The 26,274-nt window shown below is 41.2% G+C and overlaps 1 protein-coding gene across 3 annotated transcripts in view; it reads left to right on the top strand.

Annotated features, from left to right (window-relative positions):
- Positions 1 to 26,274, top strand: part of lrrc4b (leucine rich repeat containing 4B) — a 175,030-nt gene that overhangs the window by 126,249 nt on the left and 22,507 nt on the right. Inside the window, exon 2 of one of the 3 annotated variants that reach the window (XM_003222710.4) lies at positions 18,789 to 18,890. The exons of the other annotated variants lie outside the window; for them this stretch is intronic. The gene's annotated coding sequence lies outside the window, so the exon portion shown is untranslated. The remainder of the gene's footprint in view (positions 1 to 18,788; positions 18,891 to 26,274) is intronic. 3 annotated transcript variants of the gene reach the window in all.

The following is a 26,274-nucleotide window of genomic DNA, read 5'->3' as shown; positions in this document are numbered from 1 at the left end:
TGGGAAGGAATTAAGTCCGCCAGATACTGCATCTTCTCTCCCTTCGAGGCCAGGGCAGCGGAGGACTTTCATCTGCTTCGGGCCTAGACATGAAGTTTTCTATCCATAGTGAACATCTGAAGAACAGACAATAGTTCACGCATGTAGGCCACCTAAATGCCACATTTTCTGCTTAGGACTGGAATATATGGTAGTGTGGACTCAGATAACACAGTTCAAAGCAGATATTGTGGGGGTTTTTGCCTTGATATTTTGGGTTATATGGCTGGGTGGAAGGGCCCTTAGAAAGCTGATGAGGTGTTTGGGGCTCACATTCAGTCATTCATGTGCATAATGGTGCTACCAGGATGATAAAGTATTCATGGAGAAGAGTTGCATCATGAGACATAATAGTAATGGAGCTCCCATGGTAGTTGCATTTGATGATCAGGATCTCAGCTAATGTCCCTATTGATGAAAATTAGTCTGTGCACATTTTATGCAAATCTCTGCCCTCTTTAATCTTCATTTTTCTAACATGTAAGTGGATAACCTAAGTGGATAGTCAAGGGGAAAATGCAAAATGTAGTAACTTGGTAGAAATCTCAGTTGTAATTGTTCTAAGAGAGCTTTGAAACCATTTGCTAAAGGCTGCAAATACAAGCTTGAATGTGGGAGATTCTGAAGTATCTGAAAGATGGAAATGTGACTGATTAAAATTTGCAGTGCTGAGGCCATGACTTCTGTGCATTTCATATTTCCTTCTCCATCGATCATCCTTCCTACTCCATTAGCAAATTCTGAAATCCGCTCAACTTCCATAATTTATACACACCATGGAACCTTTCTCGTACGTAGTTTGGAATAGTTACATGCAAAATTATATATGAAGAATATGGGTATATTATTATTGTTTTTAAAGCATAAAGCACGCCAAGCTCCATCTGGATCATTTGATTTGCAATGCAAAATATGATGAAACCATTGCTTTTCCTTGTCCTGTTGCAGCAGCTGAGCATATTTTGGTCCTCCAAATATTTTGAGTTTACCACTCACACAATTCCTTATCATTATCCATGCTAGGAAGCCCAGATGCAAGTTGTAGATCAAACATGTGTATGGCCAAATGTTCCCTATATCTGGCTTAAAGCCTTATGCCATCCTGATACAGCATGCATGGGCAAACTTCATCCCTCCAGGTGTTTTGGACTTCAACTCCCACATTTCCTTACAGCCTATTGGCTGTTAGGAATTGTGGGAGTTGAAGTCCAAAAACTTCTGGAGGACAAAAGTTGGCTCATGCCTGTGATGCAGCCTCTGCGTATCCTTAAACGTTTAGAAAAACCATACAGTGGTAGCTGAGGCATGTTTTCCTGTGTATAATCCCTTGCTTTATCACAGAAAAAAAATCAAACATTTCCCTAAAGTGGGCTAAGAAATGGGTTGACACACCACAGCTCTGGTCTATCTAGTTTAGACTTTGATGTAATGACGGCAAACGGAGATATAAAAATGCCCCCTCTGTTCTTTGGGAGACCCACTCTCACAAATGTGACATTCCCACATTGAAAAAATACCTCTGCTAAGTCCTAACCTTGCAAATGGAAGCTATTTACCTTTCCTTTTCTTTAGAAGTAAGCTGGAGATAAAAGAAGATGGAGAAACTGGGGCATTTTAGCAGCTGCGGCAAAAATGGGAAAATAGAAGATGAATTGAGACTTAGCCTGATAAACTGGGATATTTAGAACAGCATTTCTCAACCTGGGGGTCAGGACCCCTGGGCGGGTCACTAGGGGGTGTCAGAGGGGTCACCAAAGACCACCACAAAGCACATATTTCTTATGGTCTTAGGAATCCAAATACCTCCAATATTTTCTGTTGGTCATGGGGGTTCTGTGTGGGAAGTTTGGCCCAATTCTATTGTTGGTGAGATTCAAGGGGCTCTTTGATTGTAGGTGAACTGTAAATCCCAGAAATTACAACTCCAAAATGTCAAGGTTAGTTTTCCCCAAACTCCACCAGTGTTCACATTTGGGCATATTGAGTATTTCTGCGAAGTTTGGTCCAGATCCATAATTGTTTGGAGTGCTTTCTGGATATAGGTGAACTACAACTCCAAAACTCAAGGTCAATGCCCACCAAACCCTTCCAGTATTTTATGTTGGTCATGGGAGTTCTGTATTCCAAGTTTGGTTCAGTTCCATCATTGGTGGAATTCAGAATGCTCTTTAATTGCAGGTGAACTATAAATCCTAGCAACTACAACTCCCAGATGACAACCCCCCCCCCCCCCCCAACCACACCAATATTCATATTTGGATGTATTGGGTATTTGTGCCAAATTTGGTCCAGTAAATGAAAACACATCCTGCATATCAGATATTCACATCACAATTCATAACAGTAGCAAAATTACAGTTATGAAGTAGCACTGAAAATAATTTTATGGTTGGGGGTCACCACAACATGAGGAACTGTATTAAGGAAAGTTGAGAACCACTGATTTAGAAGGTATGGAAAACTGAGTTACAGTATTCAAACTTCCTCCAGCCCAGTCAGACAGCCACATTGTTGGCATGAAAATAGGCCAATATCCATAGGATAGCTGGGTTTTGTATTTAGCACAATTTCAACTGGCCTAATGCCATCTCCTTAACCATTTTTTGTCTGTTAGGATTGTACTCTTAGTTAAGCTTAGAAGCAATTTATTGAAATTAGAAGGATGAGTAAACTGTCACTTGTTTGAGTTCCATTGCTATCTGTGCATCTGATTTGGGCATGACAGCTTGTATCAAATCCAAGGTTGATATTATGATGAGCATTCTTCTCATTGGCATTATTAGTACTATCCTTATTCAGAAATTGTTCTACCCGATTGATTTAAGAGGACGTGGGAACATATTTCAGTGATGGCACTCTCAACCTATGTTCACTGTAGAGAAGGGAGATGATAGGGCCATTTTTCCAGCATTGATATTCAAGGGACAGGTATAATAGGAATCTTCATACTTCTATAGATTTAATCTAGCAGATGCTTCACTCCTTTACTTACTTACCTGGGAGGAAGCCCCACAGAAATCGCTGAGACTTGTTTCTTAATAGACAAGTATAGGATTTGCTTTAAGGACTCAAATTGCTAGCTGTTTAAATTTTTTTGAAGATGTCGATCCTTTTCAGACAGACTGAAATAGTGTATGACAGCAATTCTCAAACAATTTTTCTCTCCACGGACCACTTGAAAATTGCTGGGGGTCTCAGTGGACTACTTAATAAGCATTTCTCTCTCTTTTTCCTCCCTTTTTGCTCTACAAATCAAAGCACGTACATAACTGCTAATTTAATTTTTTTTTCCTTCAGCACCAGCATCAAAGACAGCATCATAACATGAAAATCACAGCTCATAAACTGAAGCTTTTTCACCCTATCCAATAATCACTGTACTCAGAATAGCTTCAATTTCTACCATCAGGGAAAAAATTGCTATAGGTCTAAATCCCATTGTTAGCCCTACCTTGTGTAGCTCCATTGGATCAATAAGTTTTACTTATGTGTTGACTCACCATTCAGTCATTGACTCCATAGTTCTGCTCTACTGAGGGCTTAAATGTGGGATGAAGAAGTCTTCCCTTTTCTGCAGCCATTCTAGGAGCTACTCAAAAGGAGTTTCTGGATCACATGTAGACCAGGCATGGGCAACCTTTTGGACTTCAACTCCCACAATTCCTAAAAGCCTAAAAGCCTGCTGACAGTTAGGAATTGTGGGACTTGAAGTCCAAAACACCTGGAGGGATGAAGGTTGCCCATGTCTGATGTAGACCATAACTGGATTAGAATTCAAATAACTAGACCAAAACAAAAAAATTGTTGTTGTTGTTGTTACTATTTTGTTTATTTATACCCTGATTTCTTTTCACAAGGAGACCCAAAGCAGTATTCCAACTGGAAGATATGTAAGGTGCTTAAACAAAAGTTGTGGCGCAGGCTATTGAGCAGCTACAATAAATCACTCTTACCATGAGGTCATGAGTTTGAGGCCAGCCCGTGGCGGGGTGAGCACCTGTCAATTAAAAATAATTTAAAAATAGCCCCTGCTCATTGCTGACCTAGCAACCCGAAAGATAGTTGCATCTATCAAGTAGGAAATAAGGTACCACTTATAAAAGTGGGGAGGCAAGTTTAACTAATTTACGACCTGGAATGAGGAAGTGCTGTCAGAGTGGATGATGATGAAGCAGCTGCTCTCCCCTGTGGCCAAAATCGAACATCCCCTCAGGAGAGGGTTAAATTGCCTCTGTGTCTGTCTGTCTCGGTCTCTGTTTAATGTGTTTATGGGCATTGAATGTTTGCCCTATGTGTGTATAATGTGATCCACCCTGAGTCCCCTTCGGGGTGAGAAGGGCGGAATATAAATACTGCAAATAATAAATAAATTTAAAAAATGAAATGCAGAGATATAGGATGGGTGATATCTGACTTGACAACAGTACATATGAATGGGACCTAGGAGTTTTAATAGACCATAAGCTGAACATGAGTCATCAGGCAATGCAATTCTAGGCTGCATCAATGGGAGTGTAGTTTCTAGACCAGGCATGGGCAAACTTGGGCCCTCCGGGTATTTTAGACTTCAGCTCTCACAATTCCTAACAGCCAGTAGGCTGTTAGGAATTGTGGGAGTTGAAGTCCAAAACACCCGGAGGGCCCAAGTTTGCCCATGCCCGGTCTAGACTGAGGGAAATCACACTCCTTTGGTCAGATCTCACCTGTGTCTAGTTCTGGGCATCAAAATTCAAAAATAATATTGACAGGCAGGAACATATCCTGAGGAGGTTTACCAAAATAGAAAAACATGTCCTCTTATTATCATCATCATCATCATCATCATCACTATATTTATATGCCACTTTTTCTCTCCTGAAAGAGACTGAAAGCAGTAAAGAGATTCAAAGTAGTGGCTTAAAGAGCTAGGGATGTTTTGCCTGGAGAAGAGAAGGTTAAGAGGTGATGAGAGAGCCATGATTAAATGTTTGAAAGGATGTCATAGTCAAGATGAAGCACACTGGGTTTTTGCTACTCCAAAGACTAGGGCATCAAGCAACGAATTCAAACTACAGGAAAATAGATTTCACCTACACATGAAGAAAAAAAACCCCTTCCTGATGGTAAGAATATTCAGTAGTGCAGTGGGTCTCAACCTAGGATCCCCAGATGTGGCCGGGCTGTGGCGCAGGCTGGTTAGCAGCCAGCTGCAACAAATCACTCTGACCAAGAAGTCATGAGTTCGAGGCCAGCTCGGTGCCTGTGTCTGTCTCTGTCTCTATTCTATGTTATGGCATGGAATGTTTGCCTTATATGTATAATGTGATCCGCCCTGAGCCCCCTTCGGTGTGAGAAGAACAGAATGTAAATACTGTAAATAAATAAATAAATAAATAAATAAATGTTTTTGGCCTTCACCTCCCAGCAATCCCAACAGCTGGTAAACTGGCTGTTTTCTAGGAGTTGTAGGCCAAAAAACATCTGGGGACCCCAGGTTGAGAACCACTGCAATAGTGTAATGCACAATTATAGCGGAATATAACAGTGGAATATCAGATGTGATGAAGTCTCTTCTTCTTTGGAGGCTTTTAAACAGGGGCTGGGTGGCCATTTGTCGGGTGAGCTTTGTGTATTCCTGTATGGCAGAATGGGGTTGGATGGTTCTTTGAAGTCTCTCCCAACTCTATAATTGTAAGGACAACCTCTGGTTTACAAATTATTGGTTGAAAGAGTGTGGGATTGAAGATATGTAGCTTTTGCCCCATACCTCCTATTTTTCGTTGGCTATATGTGCATGTGTGAACACCATAGACTTTGCTGTCCATGGCCATAATCAGGGACTTCACAAAAAGCAGAGTGTCCTATGTAGAGGGTTATATATAGCTATAAATAGGATTATCAAGCCAGCAAAGCCAGTGTTAAATTAGGACTTCAGGATCAAATCCTCACTCACTCATGAAAACCCACTGAGTGACCTTGGGCAAGACTTTGAAGGGTATGCAAGGCATCATCATTTCATATGAAGGGTACTGCCTACCCCGCTTGAGTTAGAAGCCACCTATTGCTACAGGGATGTGGCCTTACTAAATGATGGAGGAATGATATCACATACTTAATGTTCTTCTCTGTGCTGTACTCTGTGATATATCTCACATTATCTTATGAGTGTCACAGTGGAGGACAAGATAGCATTTTTTTGTGAACAATTTACAGTGGTCAAACATCTTTTACACAACTAAAAGCAATTAGGTAGAAATTTTGTACAATGAGAAAAAGAGTAAATATATAAAATAAATATTATGACAATAAGTGACTCTTTTGGAGAGCTTGGAACTGTAATGGTAACTAATAAGAACTTTCTCAGACTCCATCCAGACAGTCCCCGACTTTAGATGTAGGACTTGAAAAGACAGATTCCTATTTGGTCTCCTGTAGATGTATTGCACCCTATGATCCCCAGTGTAGGTTAGGATATGATATGAATATAAATTCTTCACCATGGTTCTTCCCAAAGGAATCAACATATAATTTGCGCATTTTTTTCTTACTGTGAGGTAGTCTTCAAAAACCTCGCCGTTTTCACAATTTTGGGCTTATTCTATGCAAATTTTCACGTTGCATTTTTGCCTGGAAAACAGAATTTTCACTGCTGAAAATAATATTCTTATTTTATGCTCTGTACAGGAAGCTGCTTTTTCCGTCACAAGTAGATGGATGAATACCAAACCCTAGAAAACTTACCTGTTTTGTTTCTGGCTACATTTTCCCAGAATCCTTTAGCCAGTATGGCCAGGAACCATGATGGCTGGGAGATTCAGGCAAACACTAAAAATCAACATAAAAAGTCTCCAAGCTCTGGCAAGACTCAGTGTAAGGAAGCTCTCTGCATTCCTAAATATGCTATCTTTTTATTCATATTGATGCTGCCCGTTCAGAATTCCAAAACAGAAAATGGAAATCAGCAGCCATCTTTTACTGTAAATATTTACTATGAATAGTGCTTAGTACTAAGTAGAATAAATCAAGTTTAAAGTGGATCAGATACATCCACATGGGGTGTTGGAACAGGGAAACTAAATCATCTCAGCTCTTGATGGTGTTGGGCCATAAATCTAGATTGAATCAAGGAAGACTTGGTTTGTTGTTCATCTTGTTAAGCTGGTATCTGTACTATATTAATAAACTCCACACTGCAATGGAATTTGTGATGTTTGTGAATCCTGAATTATAAGAGGTGGTTTCTTTGAGCTGCATCGGATTCAGTTTGAATTGATACTTCATTATGTATTGTGTTCAGTGGATCAGGTTTATCCAGGAATTGTGAATTCTGAGTCCTTGAGAAAGAGCCCATTCCCTACATCATTACAATGTTCTTCCTCCCAGAAATGAAATGTAGGATTCAGGGGGAGGGAGAGAGAAGTCTATGTAGACTAGTGCCCTCATTCTGCGCAAATGTGAGATCAGCGATGTGGAACTGTATAAATGTCCCAGTGTAATGCCTAGTTTATTAAACTTACTGAAGAAACCATTATTGCAAAACATTTAATAGTTTCACCAAAACGATCATTTCTGTCAAATTATGTGATGTTTTGATTTCCAAGGAAATGAAAGGCACATCTTAATCAAATGGTCATCTAGATCAAGGCTTCTTAAACTTTTTGATTTGGAACATCTTTTGGACTGAGAAATATTTATGCAACCTCAGGAATATAGGTATATAAAATTGGTATACAAATTAAACATTTGCTAATAACAAATCAGTATTTGCAAAAGCTTGCTAAACAGGTTGATTTTCCTTTTTGTGGAACACAGCTGAAGTGTTTTCTGCAGAGCCCACTGTAAATACTGCACAACATATTTATGTAAATGTCTTAAACAGCCACTAGGTGGCATTCAGAACCCTTTTACTGTTCCCAAATTTTTCAGGGCCCCAACATTGAGCTAAGGCATTGGTTCTCAACCAGTGAGTCCCCAGATGTTTCGGCCTTCAACTCCCAGAAATCCTAACAGCTGGTAAACTGGCTGGGATTTCTGGGAGTTGTAGACCAAAACACCTGGGGACCCACAGGTTGAGAACCACTGAGCTAAGGGAACTCACGGTTTAAGAAGCAATGATCTAGATGTTGCTTGATTACAGTTCTCATCATTCTTTACCATTGGCTATGATGGCCAGGGCTGATGGGAGTTGCAGTTCTGCAACTTGCAGAAGATATTACTTTGCCCATCCTTGATCTACATCCATCTTGGTTTCTTCTTGAAATTTTGCAGAAATTCATTACTTGCTTTGACAGCATTGTGTTCATCTGGATTTGCTTTTTGTAATGTATATCTGTTAGATTTGTAGTCCTCCTGTTTGTATTAGGGCAGGCATTTTTGGTGGGTCTGAGATATGGTTTTCTCTTATTAGGGCTTTCTGGGGGCAGCTAGGCTGCCAAAATAGAAAAGAGGGAAAATACTAAAAGTGGTCAGATGTCCATTTTTGGTTTTAGGGAAAAGTAGGTTATTTTTTGATGAAATAGAGCAACCTATTTGAAAGGTGAGTGGCAGCTCCTGGAGGGATTGTTCACCCTCTTTTTGGCCACTACAAAAGATGATAGAAGTGGGAATCTCAAAAGCAGGCTTGAAGGGCTGCACATGGCTGTAGGGCTGAACTTTGCCCTCTTCTGTATTATATAGCTGCTATTGAAAATGACCGACTTCACATTGATTAATAAAGCCATTAGTTTGTTTTACTAATTTGTTCAACTAAAATGACATAGATGTCAGAGATGGACATATTGTGCCTGCCCCATCTGAGTGAAGTCATAGCACAGGCATGGGCATCCCTACAATCCTTTGAGCATAGAATCTGTGCTCGAGATGCTCTGTGGAGGGAGAACACACAGCAAGCATATTTAACTCCATTTCTCAGACTGTATCCTATTGTATTCCAAATATATGGACTGCAAAACTATGCACTGATTAAGGATGCCTGCCACCTAGAGACAAAAGTCAATACTTCTGTCATTAAGCACTATGGTACATATTAATGAACAAAAATTAATTCATGTGTTTCAAAAACAAAATAAACTTTAGGACTAAGGTACACAGCACTGGAGTTCTCTCAGTATGTACAACAAATTTCGAGCATTTTACTTTCATGGCCTTGGAGTTATGTCAAAGATACACACAAGAGAGATGTTTTATTATGGATTAATGCTTTCAGATGTTCAAGCAGGAGACAGTTTTGGCTTAGAATCTTACTATGATTTCCTGGGACAAAAACCTTCCATATTTATCCACTTGGGCTACATTTGCAGGAATATGTGTGTGCTGTTTGGCATTAATATTTTGAGAACTTGAAATAGTCCCTTTTTGAACTATAAATCTTAGAACCCTCTAGTTGGCAGGTAGGTTCCCCCCCCCCCCCCAAAGTCTGAATGCTTTACAGGTTTTCTGAAGGATGAGGTATAGTTTGGCATTGTGGTTTCCTCTGTGTAAACTGGAATATGGTGACAATATACTTATATAAACCTTGGGTTTGCTATCTCGTTATTGTAAGTAATAACACTATTTTAGCTGTATTTTGAGAAATTAGGGTATGAATTGTATATAGAGCTTTCAGAGTGAAACCTACACAGAAGTTTTATACCTTTAATGGTTGTATAGACGGTGAAATTTCAGGAGTCATTGCTAATTACCTGATTGTGTGACAAGCAGAACCTGCCGAAATGCCCAATTCTAGACAAGCGTTAAAGGTATAGAGGCCTTCTCCAGAGACCCAGGATGAGGCAGGAAGAGTGCAGAAGATTTGAGAGGGATGCTCAGCTGAGCTGGAAAGAAGACCAAGGTAACAAGATTTTTGTTCCTGGGTTATAAATGTCATTTCCTAATTGGTTCTATCATAAAAACATGGGGAAAGATTATTAAACTGCAAAAACTTCATTTTTGCAGGACATCTTGTCACACATTTTGCTACAGTTTTCCAATGAGTATCTCAGAGCCCTTCCACATAGCCATAAGATAAAGGTAAAGGTTTTCCCCTGGCATTAAGTCCAGCCACTCTGGGGGTTGGTGCTCATCTCCATTTCTAAGCCAAAGAGCCGGCGTTGTCCGTAGACGCCTCCAAGTTCATGTGGCCGGCATGACTGCATGGAGCACCTTTACCTTCCCACCAGAGGGGGTACCTATTGATCTACTCACATTTGCATGTTTTCGAACTGCTAGGTTGGAAGAAGCTGGGGCTAACAGCGGGTGCTTACTCCACTCCCCAAATTTGAACCAGCGACTATTCGGTCCGCAAGCCATATAGCCCAGAATATCAAGGCAGAAAATCCCACAATATTTGAACTGGGTTATCTGGATCTACACTGCCATATATTCAGAAAATGTGGGATCTTATTCAGCTGTGTGGAAGGGGCCTAAGTGTTATGGATGGCCTCTGAGAGAGGTATAAGAGATCTTCACCATTTTCTGATCTTTCCTTTCTGTAGAGAGCATGTGCAGTTTGCAGCTAGTGAAATAAATGTGAGGATGAAAGGGGAAAGGAGCAGGAGGGAGAGAAACAGGGACAGCTGAACATTTGGGACAGCAGAGGCTTAATCAGGACTGTCTCTGCTAAACTGAGCCACTACCTTCTGGTAAAGGAAGAGTGGGACCTGTACTGCCCTTCAGGTATTGCACTACAGCTCCCTACTTTCCCCACTCAATAGTGAAATTTCTGGTTGCAGAGTTGCCAGTCCAACAACATCTGGAGGGCTGCATGTATCCCACCTCTGCTGTGAGCAATGAGGGGTGATGCATACTTTGTAATATTTCATAGAAGAATAATGGGACCCATAGGGCCAAGCACCATCAGAATGTGGTCAAAATGGCAAAAAGCTAGGAGAGGCGACAGTAGTTAGTTTTTGCCTGAACTTCTTCTCCTTTCCCCTTTGATGAGTTGAGTACAAACTACTTGTGCACTTTGAACTCATTTTGCAGCCATTGAAGTAAACTGAGGTCAAAGGGGTACAATGGAAGGAGGAGTGAGCAACTTTAAAAGCAGCTGAAAAAAATAAGATGACAGAATTGGTACAGTTGGGGGATATGCTACTGGGGATGAAACCAAGAGGAGACTCAGCCAGAGCAAAAAGGGATTAGGGTCTGTGAAAGCAAGGGATGGAAAAAGGTGTATCCAGGCGAGCAAAGTAGCAGTGTTTCCTAATGGGGATGGGTTTTGTTGCCATCTCCCTGCTGCTACATTTTGCTAAAAAGAGTGACTTATGCTGGTATGCATAAATGTAATGCGAGTGACCAATAGGATTTCAGTCCCTTCATTAACCAACCTAATCTATCAATCAATCACAGCTGAAGTGCCTGAGATTTCCCATTCTGTTGCTCATCAGGGACAGAGCTGTGGCTCCTTACTATGTATTGTGGTGGACTCTTAACTCCTCAAATCCTCCAGTCAGCTTGCTCACTGTAACTTGCTATGCTGCCTAGTGGATTCTGAGGGCCCACATTAGTGGGGGGAAAGCAACTTCCCCAAGTTCTGGTTGTGAAATAATAATAATTATAATTATGCAAGGAAACCGACGAAACCATTGATCATCTCCTCAGCTGCTGTAAGAAAATCGCACAGACAGACTACAAACAGAGGCACAACTATGTGGCCCAAATGATTCATTGGAACTTATGCCTCAAGTACCACCTCCCAGCAGCAAAGAACTGGTGGGATCACAAACCTGGAAAAGTATCAGAAAATGAGCACGCAAAGATTCTGGGGGACTTCGAATCCAGACTGACAAAGTTCTGGAACACAACACACCAGACATCACAGTTGTGGAAAAGAAAAAGGTTTGGATCATTGATGTTGCCATCCCAGGTGACAGTCGCATTGACGAAAAACAACAGGAAAAACTCAGTTGCTATTAGGACCTCAAGATTGAACTTCAAAAACTCTGGCAGAAACCAGTGCAGGTGGTCCCGGTGGTGATCGGCACATTGGGTGCTGTGCCAAAAGATCTCAGCCAGCATTTGGAAACAATAGACATTGACAAAATTACGATCTGTCAACTGCAAAAGGCCACCCTACACGCATCATCTGAAAATACATAACACAGTCCTAGACACTTGGGAAGTGTTCGACTTGTGATTTTGTGATACGAAATCCAGCATATCTATCTTGTTTGCTGTGTCATAATAATAGTAATTTTATTTATACCACACCCCATCTCCCAAAAAGAGACTCGGAACAGCTTATAAATGCATCTCTGTGTCCATTTCACATGAATTAAAGTCTCTTTCAATATCGGACATTCTAGTGAAAAGAAGTCAGCACCAACACTATGTCGGCTCTCAGTGTCAGGTTTGTATCCCCAGACACAAATCAGCAAACTTGTGGAGATGGGTCAACAGATGCCTCTTTGTTCTTCTCCATTCATCTTCATCCCACGGTGTTCCCACCCTCTCTCCATATCTGGTTCTGTCCATACAGGATCAACCAGCTTGCCCTCCCAGGCATGCCCATCCCATGTCAGTTGGCTGGCAACTTGCCCACCGAACTGTAACATTTACCAGCATTATCGTGCCTTCAGACAAATAATTGGTGTCTTCCTAGAACTATGTTTTTTAACAATTTGAGGGAGGTGATGGTTTACAGATGAGCTTTATCTATCACTTTTTTGAGGAATAATAACTCTTTTTCTTATGACCTTTGGTTATGATTCAAGCAAGATTTCATATATTTGTTGCCTTATTCTTCTTTCAAAAATGGTATCTTTTGTGTTGTTTTCTTTTTTCTTTTTGGATTTGTCTTTTCTTTCTTTTTTCATGCATTGTTTCTCTGCTAATTCTTCTTTAATCTCCCCATTTTCTTTTTCCTCCCAGACCATCTACTTCTGTATTATTATCAATCTACCTCAGGCATGGGCAAACTTCGGCCCTCCAGGTGTTTTGGACTTCAATTCCCACAATTCCTAACAGCTTATCAGAAGTTAGGAATTGTGGGAGTTGAAGTCCGAAAACACCTGGAGGGCCGAAGTTTGCCCATGCCTGATCTACATTATCTTTTCTCCTGTCTTGCTTCTAATTTTTCCACCATCTTGATTTTTGTTTTAGTTTCTTCAGTACTTTCTTTTAAGTGGTAAAGGCACTTCGCATTAGCAAGTTAATCCTTATAATGATCTTGCAAGATAACCCAATATTCTAAATCTGACATCAAAATAGTGGCTTGTCGAACTCCATCTAAGGCCGCAATCATGAGTTAATCCATTAATGAATTTTTGTTCAATTGTGGTTAGCGAAATGCTGACTGGGGCGAAACTTGAACCAAGGCCTTTCCAATTCTGAGGGTTTTTTTCCAGTTCTGTTTTAGTGATAACATCGTCTCAACTCTTTCATTTCATCGTTTTTGTTCCCTTTGCCCTTATTTCTCCGTTCCCTTGCATCTGTTCCCTTCCTCCTTCTCATCTCATTTCCCAGCAGAGAAATCTAAAGACAGAAAGAAATTATTCAGGCCACATAAGATTAGAGTGGTACCTTCACCTGGCAAGCCAACAAGATCTCTGGCATGGATTTGAGGATTGCTGGGAGAAGGGAGGGGTGGGAAGGCGAGAGATAATCGGTCTCCGTCTCGTTTCCAGCTTGTGTGCCTGTTGTTTGCAATTGTCAAGTCTGAAATTCTCCCAGCTACATTTAAACCTCAGGCTGTGTAAACGTTTTTGACAACATATTATTTTTTCACTGGTACCGACACTGCAGTCTCCTGCCCTCTTTAGTGCTAAATTAGGACTGCAGTAGTTTAGGCCACGAAACATCATCCAAAGCTTGGGCGAGTTCCTTCGCGCCATGACATCAGATTATAGTGTGAAGGGTAAGTTTCATTCCTCTGCACCCAGAGAAACCCGCTCCGTCCATGGACTGATTCTTGGTAACGATTATTTCTAAGTAGCAGCAGGAATGATTTGCAGCTCTCCTCAGTCCTCCACTGCGTAACCCCCAATGTAGCACAGGCAAAAACCAGGCAGGTATGCCAAGTAACATCAAAGTGTGGTCAAGAAAGCAAAAGATATCAACGAAGGAGAACACACAATCTCAGAGAGGCTGAGGCTTTTTATCTGAGTTAACTGGATACCAACTATTTCTATGCTTTGAACTCAGTCTGGAGCATCTGGAGACAGCTGAGGACAAATAGAGGAAATGGAAGAGAGAGAAACGGACTTTTTAAACAGGGCTTGGAAAGTGGGGTGGCATAGAAGTAATTGGGGCTGGCCCTGGACATTGAATGGTATGCCACTGAATTGGCTTCATATATCAATGAGCAGGGATCACACTCTCAGTGAATTTGTGATCTACCACATGTTGTATTAAAATTCCCATCCGCCCTCACCATTGGCTACACAGGCAGAGGGTAATGGATTTTGCACATTCCCAATTTCTCCTTACAGACATGGTAAGATGCAGGGTTGAACCTGAAAGTCTCTCTCCTCTGCTTTCCTTCATCCTGATTGCCAGATTGCAATGGCTACTCAATGGACAGAATCGATGACACCAGAAAGCAATCAGCTCACAGTTCAGTTGATGTCATCTTAACAGGACACATTTCCACTATAGAATTAATACAGTTTGATATTACTTTAACTGCCCTAGCTGTGCTTTTACAGGGTCTTTAGCCTTCTCTGCCAAAGAGTGCGGGTATCTTATTAAATTACAATTCCCATGATTTCATAACATTGAGTTTGGGCAGTTAAAGTGGTGTCAAATGGAATTAATTCTACAGTGTTGATCAGGCATGGGCAAACTTTGGCCCTCCTGGTGTTTTGGACTTCAACTCCCACAATTCCAAACAGCTGGTAAACTAGCTTGGATTTTTGGGAGTTGAAATCCAAAACAGCTGGAGGACCAAAGTTTGCCCAGGCCTGGTGTAGATGCATCCTGAAATAAATCTGTTGAATCCTTTCCTCCCTCCCCCAATCCTTTTCTAAATACTAGTGCAGAAAGACATCTAAATTGGACAGTGTCTCTTTGTAATATTTATTTGTTTACTATATTTCTACCCCACTCTTCTCACTCCAAAGGGAACTCGGAGCAACTTACAGTATGGCTACTTCAGTGCCACATTGCAAATTCACAGTTGTATAAATATGATACAATACAAATCAAAGCACATTTAACATAAAATGCAAGACAAAAATCACACAAAGCATAATAACGTCCAGAAGTGATATAAATAAATATTAAGTATTAAAAGCATTAAAAACCAATTGCAATTACTGTGGAGAATATGGATGTATATTGGAGCCCCACTGGAAACCCTAATGTTGGGGTGGACGACTGTGTAGGGCAAACACAAGTCCTCCTCAGATTCCCTTTGGGTTCCAAATACACCCCAGTAGCAATTCTATTTTTCTATTTTCCTCTGCAGGCCCCTTTAAATGTCACTGCTTGTTCCCATTGTCAAGGGGCCTGAGAGAAAAATGGAGGTGTATTAGAGGGTATGAGATTTTGATGTGCTTGTCTGGCGGATATATTCTTGCATACTTTCAATTGGGGGGGGGGGGGCTTTCTATGTGGTCTCAGGGCAAACATTGCCTCACAATTGTATCAACATCTTAAAGAAATGGAGGGTTCTTGGGGGACAATGTTGGCTGGATTTCAGAGGCCAAAAAAGTGAGTCTGGGGGCTGCATGTAGCTCACAAACTGCTCCTTGCTCACCCTTTCCCTAGTATAAATGTTTATGTCAAGTTCACCTTTCTATCTGAATCCAAAGAATGATGGATCAGATGCAAACCAAGTCAAAGCCCAAGAGGCATATGCTTCCTGCTCCTCTATACATTGTCTAGTTGGAAGCTGGAAACAAATCTAGCCCTTTGATTATTCCCAGACTATCACCTCCCCTTCCCCTGTGCCACCTTCATTTGATGGTTTCATTGCTTTTGTATGTTTTTCCCTCATTCTGAAAAACTAAAATACCTCTCCTAAGGCCGAGTTACTGGCAGTAAGCTACAATATGTTGGTATTTTGGGCCTCACCTTTTTTGCTTTTAGTCCATCTGCCACGGAAATGCAGCCCTTGAGAACTTATCTAAAATTGCATTCGGCTTTCAGGCCGAATGAGGTTCCCCATCCTTGGCATACAGTATACAGCTACAAGCAGAAAGCAACCAAATTATGTCTCCATTAAAAGCACACACACAAAACAACCAGGAAGCAAATGCAGTGCCCTCATGTATCACATTATAAACCTGACCATATCTGCTTGGTGTAAGCCCTCTATCTCCAAGTACCAGATGAAGCTGGGGAAGGGAAGTGGGTAATGAAGAAAAGTTAGTGCTGTGGAAGTCAGAGGAAGCATGGAATAGAGTTGGAAGGGAAACTGAGAGGCCACATAACTTCCTCCGTCTCAGTGAGAAAGGCAAATACAACATTCCTGACCAATGGCTGGCCGCCCATCATCTACATAAATACTTCCAGTAAAAAACTCACTCCGGGGTTGGCTATTCTGTTGTCAAATTATCTGTACCCCGTTTCTTCTAAATCTGCTTTCTTGCCATTTGCACACAATGATTCTAATTCTACCATCTGGAAAGACTATAGCATACCTTTTAGCATTTCATGGATAAAAATGTAGCCAAGCAACAACAGAATGTGCTGAGGTGGCAGAGATTGGCCCCTTCTATGCAGCTGTATAAAATCTAGACTATCTGCTTTGAACTAGATTACCGTATATGGCAGTGTAACTCATATAATCCAGTTCAAAGCAGATAATGAGGATGTTGATATTCTGGATTATATGGCAGTGTAGAAAAGCCCATTATTAATGAGAGGGAAACACAGAAGCTAGGAGACCCTGCAGCAGTTTGCTTTTGTTAAAACCCACTGGGAAGGGTAAAATTTTGTCCTTCCTCTCCTTACTACTGAGATAATGATGTGCAAGACTATTGACTAGACATGGGCCAAAATTTGTCGCATCCGTTTGATTCCTGTTTCCATTTTGTACTGACCATTTGGATGGCATGGAACGGTAAGGCCCCTCCTGGAACAAAAATAAACTTGATACGAAAGGCAGACGGAAGATGGTGCTGGCTTCAAGACTGCTTTTCAGATCGATGTAGGCCAAAGCGCTGGGGCCTGGCAGGGCCTGCAGCCGAGCGCCAAGTAAGGAGCGCTGCTTGCTCAAATCTTGGCTCACAAGGCCTGTAGCTGAGTGCAGAGTAAGGACGCTCCTTCTTCGGTACTCGGCTGTAGGCCCTGCCAGGCCTCAGCGCATAGTCCCAAAGCCTGCACCCATAGGCTCAAAGCGCCAGGGTGCCTGCAGCCAAGCGCCAAGTAAGGAGTAAGGAGCGCTCCTGACTCAGCTGCAGGCCCTCTGAGGCCTGGGCACCTGTAGACCCAGGTGCTTTGGGCATATGGGTGAAGCCCCACCCAACAATGGGCTCAAAGAAAACAGATCTTTCGGCACTGAAGACGAAAAACAAATATCTGCCCTCCCAATTTCAGGAGACTCAATCAAAACAGATCATGCCCCCACCGAAAGCCAGGATACAAAACGGATCAAGTTTTGCTCTGAATGCACATCCCTACTATGGACCTCATCAGATGGCTTTAGGGCTCCAGTTCCATGCATTACAGAAACAGAGAAATTGGAGATATGAGAGAAACTAGGACACTTTTAAAGGAGCTGGAAAAACTGACACAGAAGAGGATTACTGGGAATTGTCCCTACCCAATTGGGATAGTTGAAAGGTATGCCATAGCACAGCTGTCCAGTGTGTGCTTTGCTTGCAGAAAGTTGGTGCTGTTGGAAGTTGTACATTTGGGGGTATCAATTTGGGGAAACCTGGTGCTTTGGAAAATTACTTTTTGGGGAGATCCCCTGGCAGGGAGTTATAGTCAAACTTTGGGATTTGCAGTGCAAATGCATAAGCCACCTCCGGAAGACCTCCAAGGGCAGTGCTCCTGTCATTCCCCAAGCTCACTGGTCCTCCCAATGTTCAGCTTGAATCTGCCTTTCTTTCCAGTTCAAAGCTATTTCCTCTTTCCCTGTTCTGGCTGGATAAAAGTGATTCATTGTCCCCTCCTGCCTTCCCCTCCCTCCTCTTTTTCTCTCTGAGATGCTTTTAAATATTTGAAAACTGTCAGGATATCCCCACTTAATCTTCTTTTCTCTGCATATGCACTTGCTTTAGCCTTTCCTCACAGGATTTGTCTTTTCAACTCTTACATTCTGTGGTGCTCTGCCAAAGACGTTTCAGCACGTCAGTGTTCGCCTCCATTCCAGGTTTCTGAAATGCTTCAGATCTTGGGGGACAAAATTCTTCAGGGAAATCACAGATATTGGCCTGGAATGTGAGAATACTCCCAAAGGCTCAATAAGTTAGGAAGGAGAGTTTAAAAAAAGTCTCCTTGGGATTGAAAGAGCATGCCTGGAGCTGCTTTGTGTTATACCAGGAGCTATTGTTTTGGTGAGAGACACACCCATAGGTGGATTGTTGTGAGTTTGCCAGGCTGTATGGCCATGTTCCAAAAGCATTCTCTCCTGACGTTTTGCCCTCATCTATGGCAGCCATTCTCAGAGGTAGTGAGGTTTAAGGTTGCCTGCCATATATGTGAGTGAAACGTCAGGAGAAAATGCTTCTGGAATATGGCCCTACAGCCCAGAAAGCTCACAACAACCCAGTGATTCTGGCCATGAAAGCCCACAGATGCCAAAATTTGCTTTCTAAAGAGATAGGATGACTTTATTTATATCTCTAATAGGTAGACCTAGTCTAGTAGGGACTAGTGATATTCAACCTCTTTCCTTCCAGGTGCTGCGAACCTCAAATCCAAGATCATTGGATATCCTGGAATAAGGAAATTGAAGTCTAAAACACCCAGAGGGAGAAATGTTGACCACTGTTTTAAGACAGGTAGTCCAGTTCTTTAGTTGATGTAGAAAATTCAAAGCAAGAGCATTATCCACCACCTGTGATACTGCCTTTTTTTTAGTGTAATGCTCCTGAACAATAATTGTACACTGTTCAGGTCCTCTAAGTCGGAGGGGACCCCATTTAATTTAACTGTACAGCCAATCTGGTTTAATTTCCTGCTTGATGTTCAAAACCCAGAGCTTGGGTATTTCTGCAAAATTGCTCTCCTGTTGCAGCTTGAAGGCCCACAGAAAGGAAAAGACACCTCTCAACAATGGGTCCCCTTGATGAACTATCAGCCAGAATTCGCCTTTCTCGGTCTTAAGACCATGAACTCTAGCAGTACCCGCAGCAACAGAGAGCAAGTCTTTCCTTCTCTTGTATGTGATAGATAGCCTTCAGGAAAAGACACATCCCCTGCAGAGAATTCAGAACTGCTTTTGGATCAACATTGGCAGGCAGGTCACTGTTATTTTGACTACTTGCAGGTGGGTTTTTGCAAAACAGGGAAAGCAAAAGCCAAATCAAAAGTTAAATTAAATTAATAATCATACTCATCCCCATGAAGCGGAATCTGGCAACAATATGAGGATAAAAAGAGAATGATCATTTACTACACTTCAGTATGATCATTCTTGAGGGTGTGCAGCTACAAAGGAGTCTTAGGGCCCTTCCACACAGAATATCAAGGCAAATAATCCCCAATATCTGCTTTGAACTGAATAATCTGAGTCCACACTGCCCTATAATCCAGTTCAATGCAGATTTTATACAGCTGTATGGAAGAGGCCTTAGGCCCTATCTACACTGCCATATAAAATTCAGATTTTCTGCTTTGAACTGTAGACTGATATAATCCAGTTCAAAGCAGATAATCTGGATTCAGAAACTGAATTATATGGCAGTGTAGGAGAGCCTTAGGATGGATATACACTGCTATATAATCCAGATTATGAAATCAATTAATCCATATTATATGCTTTGAACTGGATTATGTGAGTCCACAATGCCATATAATCCAGTTCAAAGTAGATAAGATGGATTTTATATGGCAATGTAGGTGGGGCCTTAGTAGCCCGGTTCTGTCTGATAACACTATGTAACTCAATTTTTGCTCCTGGGTTACAAATTGGTTCCTAATTGGTTCTATCATACATGGGAAAAGTTTATTAAACTGCAAACACTTTGTTTTTGCAGAAGGGACATCCTGTAGCACATTTTGCTATAGTTTTTCAATGAATATCTCATTGAGTCTCTACCAATTCAACATAGTTTGTGGTAGCCACAAAAACAAAGTTTCTGGAGTTTAACAACTACTTTCAAAGTGAATACTGTATCACACAATTAAACAAGAAGTAGCACTTTCAAACCAGGAGCAGAAAATTTTCAAATTTTGTAACAATGTAATTTAATAATAGGGCTCAGTCCTCCCCAATTTAGTCTTAGCCTTGAGTTCCCTACCCCTCTGTTCTGGGGTCCGTGGTAACTCTCCTTCTTCTCCCCAAACTAAATGCATCAAATCCTTCAGCCTTTCCACTTAAGATCACTTTTCCATACCACTGCTCATCTTCCCTGTCCTCTGAAGAGCTCATCTTACTTATTAGGACCTGCTTAACTTGTGATGCAACAAGACAAATACAGTCTTATTCCAGTGGATTGTAAGAGCCGGCGTGGTGGAAAGTGTTGGGCTACAATTCAGGAATTCAAATCTCTGCTCAGACATGGATACGTCCTGGGTGGCTGTGAGCAAGTCACATTTTCTCGGCCTTAGGAGGCAAAAATAAACCCCTTCTGGATAAATCTTGCCAAGAAAAACCTATGGTAGGGTCTCCATATGTCATAAATGTCTTGAAGGCACATAATAACAACAATAACCAATTTCCGAGTCCAGTCAGATGCTTGACTGGCCCTAATAGTAGGCAGGTGGAAGTAATTGCTTGGGTTGGCAAATGCTGGAAAGTAACAGGAAGGTGATGGAAGACAAAGCTTTGTGCCACACACTGATTTCCCTCTGTTGCTCAAATGTTTTTAGGTGTGCTGTAGCAGAGCTTGAAATAATAACACTATGTAACACATTTTTTGTTCCTGGGGTATAAATGTCATTTCCTAGTTGGTTCTATCATAAAACATGTAAAAACTTTGTTTTTGTGGGACATCCTGCAGCACATTTTGCTTTAGATTTTGAATGAATATCTCATCGAGTCTCAATCAAGTCAACATAGTTTGTGACAGCCACAAAAATGAAAGTTCTGGAGTATAACAACTACTTTCTAAGTAAGTACTGCACAATCAAACAGGAAATAACACTTTCAAATCAGGAACAGAACTTTTTTCCATAGTTACATTTTGTTACATAAGGTTAAAGGTTTTCCCCTGATATTAAGTCTAGTCGTGTCTGACTCTGGGGGTTGCTGCTCATCTCCATTTCTAAGCCGAAGAGCCAGCGTTGTCTGTAGACACCTCCAAGGTCATGTGGCCGGCATGACTGCATGGAGTGCCGTTACCTTCTCGCCAGAGTGGTACCTAATGATTTACTCACATTTGCAAGTTTTCGAACTGCTAGGTTGGCAGAAGCTAGGGCTAACAGCAGGCGCTCACTCAATTCCCCGCATTCAAACTACCGACCTTTTGGTTGGCAAGTTCAGCAGCTCAGCGCTTTAACATGCTGCGCCATCGGTGGCTCCTTTGTTACATAGTGCAATACTAATAATAATAATAATAATAATAATAATAATAATAATAATAATATTAATTTGGAAATCTAAAACTTCCTTTCTCCTAACATGATGGCCAGGGAATTCTGGGAGTGCTTGCCTGCAAAAGTAAACACTTGAAGCTTGGGTTGAGTGAGCTAATTTGTTCATGGTCTCAGGTTGACCCATGGATGAGCTTAATCTCCATGAAAATTGGAAAAATTGGCTTTTTTCCTCACCGTAGTCATGATCATAGTATGATATAGTTGCCTATCAAACCTGATTGGGAGGGAGCCTTCAACTTATGAGAGTTGGACGTTGGGATGGATTCATATATTTATTGGTCATCTGTTTCCAATCAGCAAAGTTTCATTCCTCATCTCTCTAGATGCTGCTGAAATTAAATGGGGTGCAATTTAGTGGAAGTATCATTTCTCATACTGCTGTCATTCCTAAGGGATAGAAACCCCGAGGGAAAAATGCAGGCAGCATATGGAGAGAGGGAGAGGGAGAGAGAGAGAGAGAGGGAGGGAGGGAGAAGGGTGCGTTTCTTTTTGCTTGGGAAGCTGCTCTTATGTCTGCATGTGCTGGACATTTTTTAAACCTTCCACAGCATTAAGAGAGAGAGAGAGAATAGAGTGATCTGTAGTAGTTTAGTGGTTTGAGCACATCATTTGTATAGAAAAGGTTTTAAGTGCAGTCTCTTGCATCACCATTGCAGTATAGTAAAATGTTAAGATTCTTAAAATGGATCTACACTGCCTTACATCCCAGGAACTGATCGCAGATTATCTGGCAGTTTAGATTCATATAATCCAGTTCAAAACAGATAATCTGGAATCAGATCCTGGGATATAGTGCAGTCTAAATCAGCCTTAGGGCTCTTCTACATTGCCATATAAAATCCAGATTATCTGCTTTGAACTGGATTATATGGCAGTGCAGACTCATATAATCAGTTCAAAGTCAATAATGTGGATAATCTGCTTTGATAATCTGGATTTTTTGACAGTGTAGAAGGGTCCTGTGTCTGCTGAAGGACCCAATCTCAATTATTCACTCAGTTCTCAAGATACTTTGTCATTTTTCCTTAGTCTTTGTGATGCTAAAATGAAGATGAGAGAAAAACTTTGTCCACTAAGAAAATATATCAGTTATTGGTATAATAAATAATAACTACTACAATTCGTACAAGCAGGAGCTGCGACAACCCCTTGAAGTGCAGAATGTCCCCTGTTCAGTGCTTTCCTCTAAGGTCCCTTCTACACTGCCATATAGTCCAGATTATCAAAGCACATAATCCATATTATCTGCTTTGAACTGGATTATATTAGTCTATACTGCCATATAATCCAGTTCATATCAGATAATCTGGATTATCTGATGGCAGTGTAGAAGGGCCCCAAGATTCTCCACTCCATCTGTTTTTGAGGCCATTCTTAACATCACCTCCACTACTCAATCTTTCAAAGACACTGGATATATTACATATTATAATTCGCCCTCTACATTTGCAGGTTCAATTTTTGCAGATTTGATTATTCACAGGTTTGATTAATCTTCAGGAATCTCAAGGTCCTCCCTGTGATGCCATGGTCAGCTTCAGCCAGGTGTTGTCCATACAGTTGTATTGAAGGACCTAGAGCAGTGATTCTCAACCTGGGGTCCTCAGATGTTTTTGGACTACAACTCCCAGAAATCCCAGTCAGTTTACCAGCTGTTAGGATTTCTGGGAGTTGAAGGTCAAAAACATCTGGGGACCGCAGGTTGAGAGCCACTGACCTAGAGTTTGCTAGAGGAAATACTTCTCTGGGCATTTGTTGCTCTTGCTTTGGCTTGAAGTTGGCCACAACTTACCTCAGTGACAGTGGAAAGCAAGCTGTACAACATTACACTCTTCTATCCAATTTTTTGGTTTTTTCCTCCCACAAATTAAGTAGGATTTTGTCACTCAGTGCTCATTTGGGAAATTCTCCCTTGTCCCATTGTCTTCTTGAGCTTCAAAGATTCCTGATACCTCACATCTATGTAGAAGTAGTGTTCTTTTGGCTATAGAAGCAATGGCATCCAGCAATGGTTGCTGAAAATAGTGAATAATATTGCCATCTGTGCATTCCACTCCAGTTATAGAATTCAGAGGTACCTGCTAAAACTCTGGAGACCCATTGCCTGTTAGATAATGTTGAGCTAAACAGGGCAGTGGATAGGCCAGAAGATATCTTCACTATGTTTTTTGTATGGTTGCTTCCCAAGCGGTTCAAGATGTTTGTTTATCACAGCACATGCTTGCCCTCAAATTGGTATCTTGCATTTGTCACACTTTCCTTTCGGATTGATAACTGGAAGCTCAATACAGGCATAATTTGGGAGCCTGATAACGAAAGCGGGTAACATCCTGTTATGGAGAGGAAGAGATGGTTAATATGCACTTCTGTGACACCACTTTTGACCTTGACTGTAACTTGGAAAGTTACTTTTCTGAGCTAGCCTTGACTAGCATGTAGTTCGATTGCAGGAATCCAAGTGGAGCCATTGAATGGATTTTAGTCCAAAACGTAGCATTCCAAGTTCTGCTCTGTGTGAGGCAGCTCAATTAATTAATAAAGCATTGGCTTTATACCCCACCTTTGTCCTCAAAATAGAACTCTAAACCCCTCAGAGTAAGATCAAATAAGAACACAATTAGAGCACCAAGCAAGTTCAAATATTAAATCACAATTAAATTTAGAGCACATTTTTTAAAGAAGGCAGAAAAGAAAATACAATATCCAACCAATTAAAAAACACATCTTCAGCATCCAAAGGTCTGCCAGATTTGCCTGCCAGCCATAGAACTATAAAGTAGTGTTGGAGTAGGCTGGTCTCCCTTGGAAGGGAATTGTGAACAATGGATTAGGTCACCAAGCAAGCTCTTTGTGTCTTCATACTAAACTCAGTATATTATGTTCTCAAACCTATTGAGATATTTTGCGTATCTCTTTTATGTTAGATAATCGGTTCTTTAATATGGATTTTCATGTCTGCCTGCATCTACAATGGGGGCACAGCTTGGAAATATGTCATTTTGGGGACTGCAGTATCTAGAATTTTCCATTCCGGCTAGAAGATTTCGGGAGCTGGGATCCAAAAACGTTATTTTTCTAAGCTTTGAGTGGCAGGTTGCTCTTGTAAGCACATTTGATGGTGCTGCTTCTTTCACAGTGCCGTCGCATATTTTATCCGGTTCCTCAGAATATTCATGGAACCGCAATTTAGTGCCAAAGGAGCCGAGTTTCCTTCACCCGGAAGTACATTCAGGGACTTAACTCGCAAGTGACTACGCACGATATCAGCACAGCCTTAAGAAGACTCTGACTGCCAATAATACGAAGGGGAAATTAATTTTTCATGCTGCTTTAAAATATTAATTCTTGACTGGGGCATTAAGTAAACATACGAGGGGTTTTCTCTGGGAATCTTGGCATTGTGCAATGCCAGAAACGTCCTTTTGAATTCGTTTTCCTAGAACCACTTAATTGCTTGACAGGGATTGAACACTTGGAGATTTTGCAGACAGCTTGTTCCGAGGCTTAGATCATTTGAAGTGAAGGATATTGAGGACCGTCCAGGGGGGGAGGTTCTTCAAAATGAATGAAAGCCTCGCATTACAGTGCACAGAAAGAAACCCTGGCTGATGGATTATGTGTGTAAACTAAAGAGATATAAAATGCATTCATTTAAATGAATTGCTAATGCCATCCATCAACATATGCCTGGCTACACTGAAAAAAAGATCTTGTATTGGTCTCTGAAAAACAGTCCACATCCGCCAACATTTTGCATTTGAAAACTGGAACACATGTGGCCAAGCAAGATGAGCTTCAAGGTCAGAATGATTTGGATTTGATGAAGAAGAACAGGATAGGAGAAGCTGCAACGGTTTGTTTTTGTCTATGAGTACAGGGAAGGGAAACATTTTCCCCTCTTTCCCCCCCCCCCTTCTTTATACTATAGAATTTCACCAGAGGTAATAATAATAATAATAATAATAATAATAATAATAATAATAATAATAATAACAACAACAACAACAATAGTAGTTTTGGAATATAATACTCCTGACCTCACGATTGTGTTTAAAAACAAAGCATGGATCGTCGATGTTGCAATCCCAAGTGACAGCAGAATTGATGAGAAGCAACTGGAGAAGCTTACGCGATATGAGGATTTAAAGATCTAACTACAAAGACTCTGGTACAAGCCAGTCAAGGTGATTCCAGTGGTGATCGGCACACTGGGTGTAGTGCCTAAAGACCTTGGCCAGCACTTGAAAACAATTGCCGCTGATAAAGTTGCCCTCTGTCAGCTGCAAAAGGCCACCCTACTCAGATCTGCATGCATTATTCACCGATACATCACATAGTCCTAGAAACTTGGGAAGTGTCTGATGTATGATCTAATACAAAGCCAGCATAGTGATCTTGTTTTCTGTGTACTTATCTTGTTGTGTATCAAATAATAATCATCATCATCATCATCATAATGACAACAACACTTTATTTATATTTCACCCTTTTGCCTGAGGGGACTCAGAGCAGATTACAGAATATAAACATATACAGGCAAACATTCAGTGCCTTGTTACAATGAAACACAAATATGTAAACAAAAGCAAAGGCTTCTCCTTTCAATTCTGGCTCTGGAGGCAGTGC

This window comes from Anolis carolinensis, chromosome 6 (genome assembly GCF_035594765.1).
Source record: "Anolis carolinensis isolate JA03-04 chromosome 6, rAnoCar3.1.pri, whole genome shotgun sequence".
Taxonomy (NCBI): Eukaryota; Metazoa; Chordata; class Lepidosauria; order Squamata; family Dactyloidae; genus Anolis; species Anolis carolinensis.
This window is presented reverse-complemented; position numbering and strand designations above follow the sequence as displayed.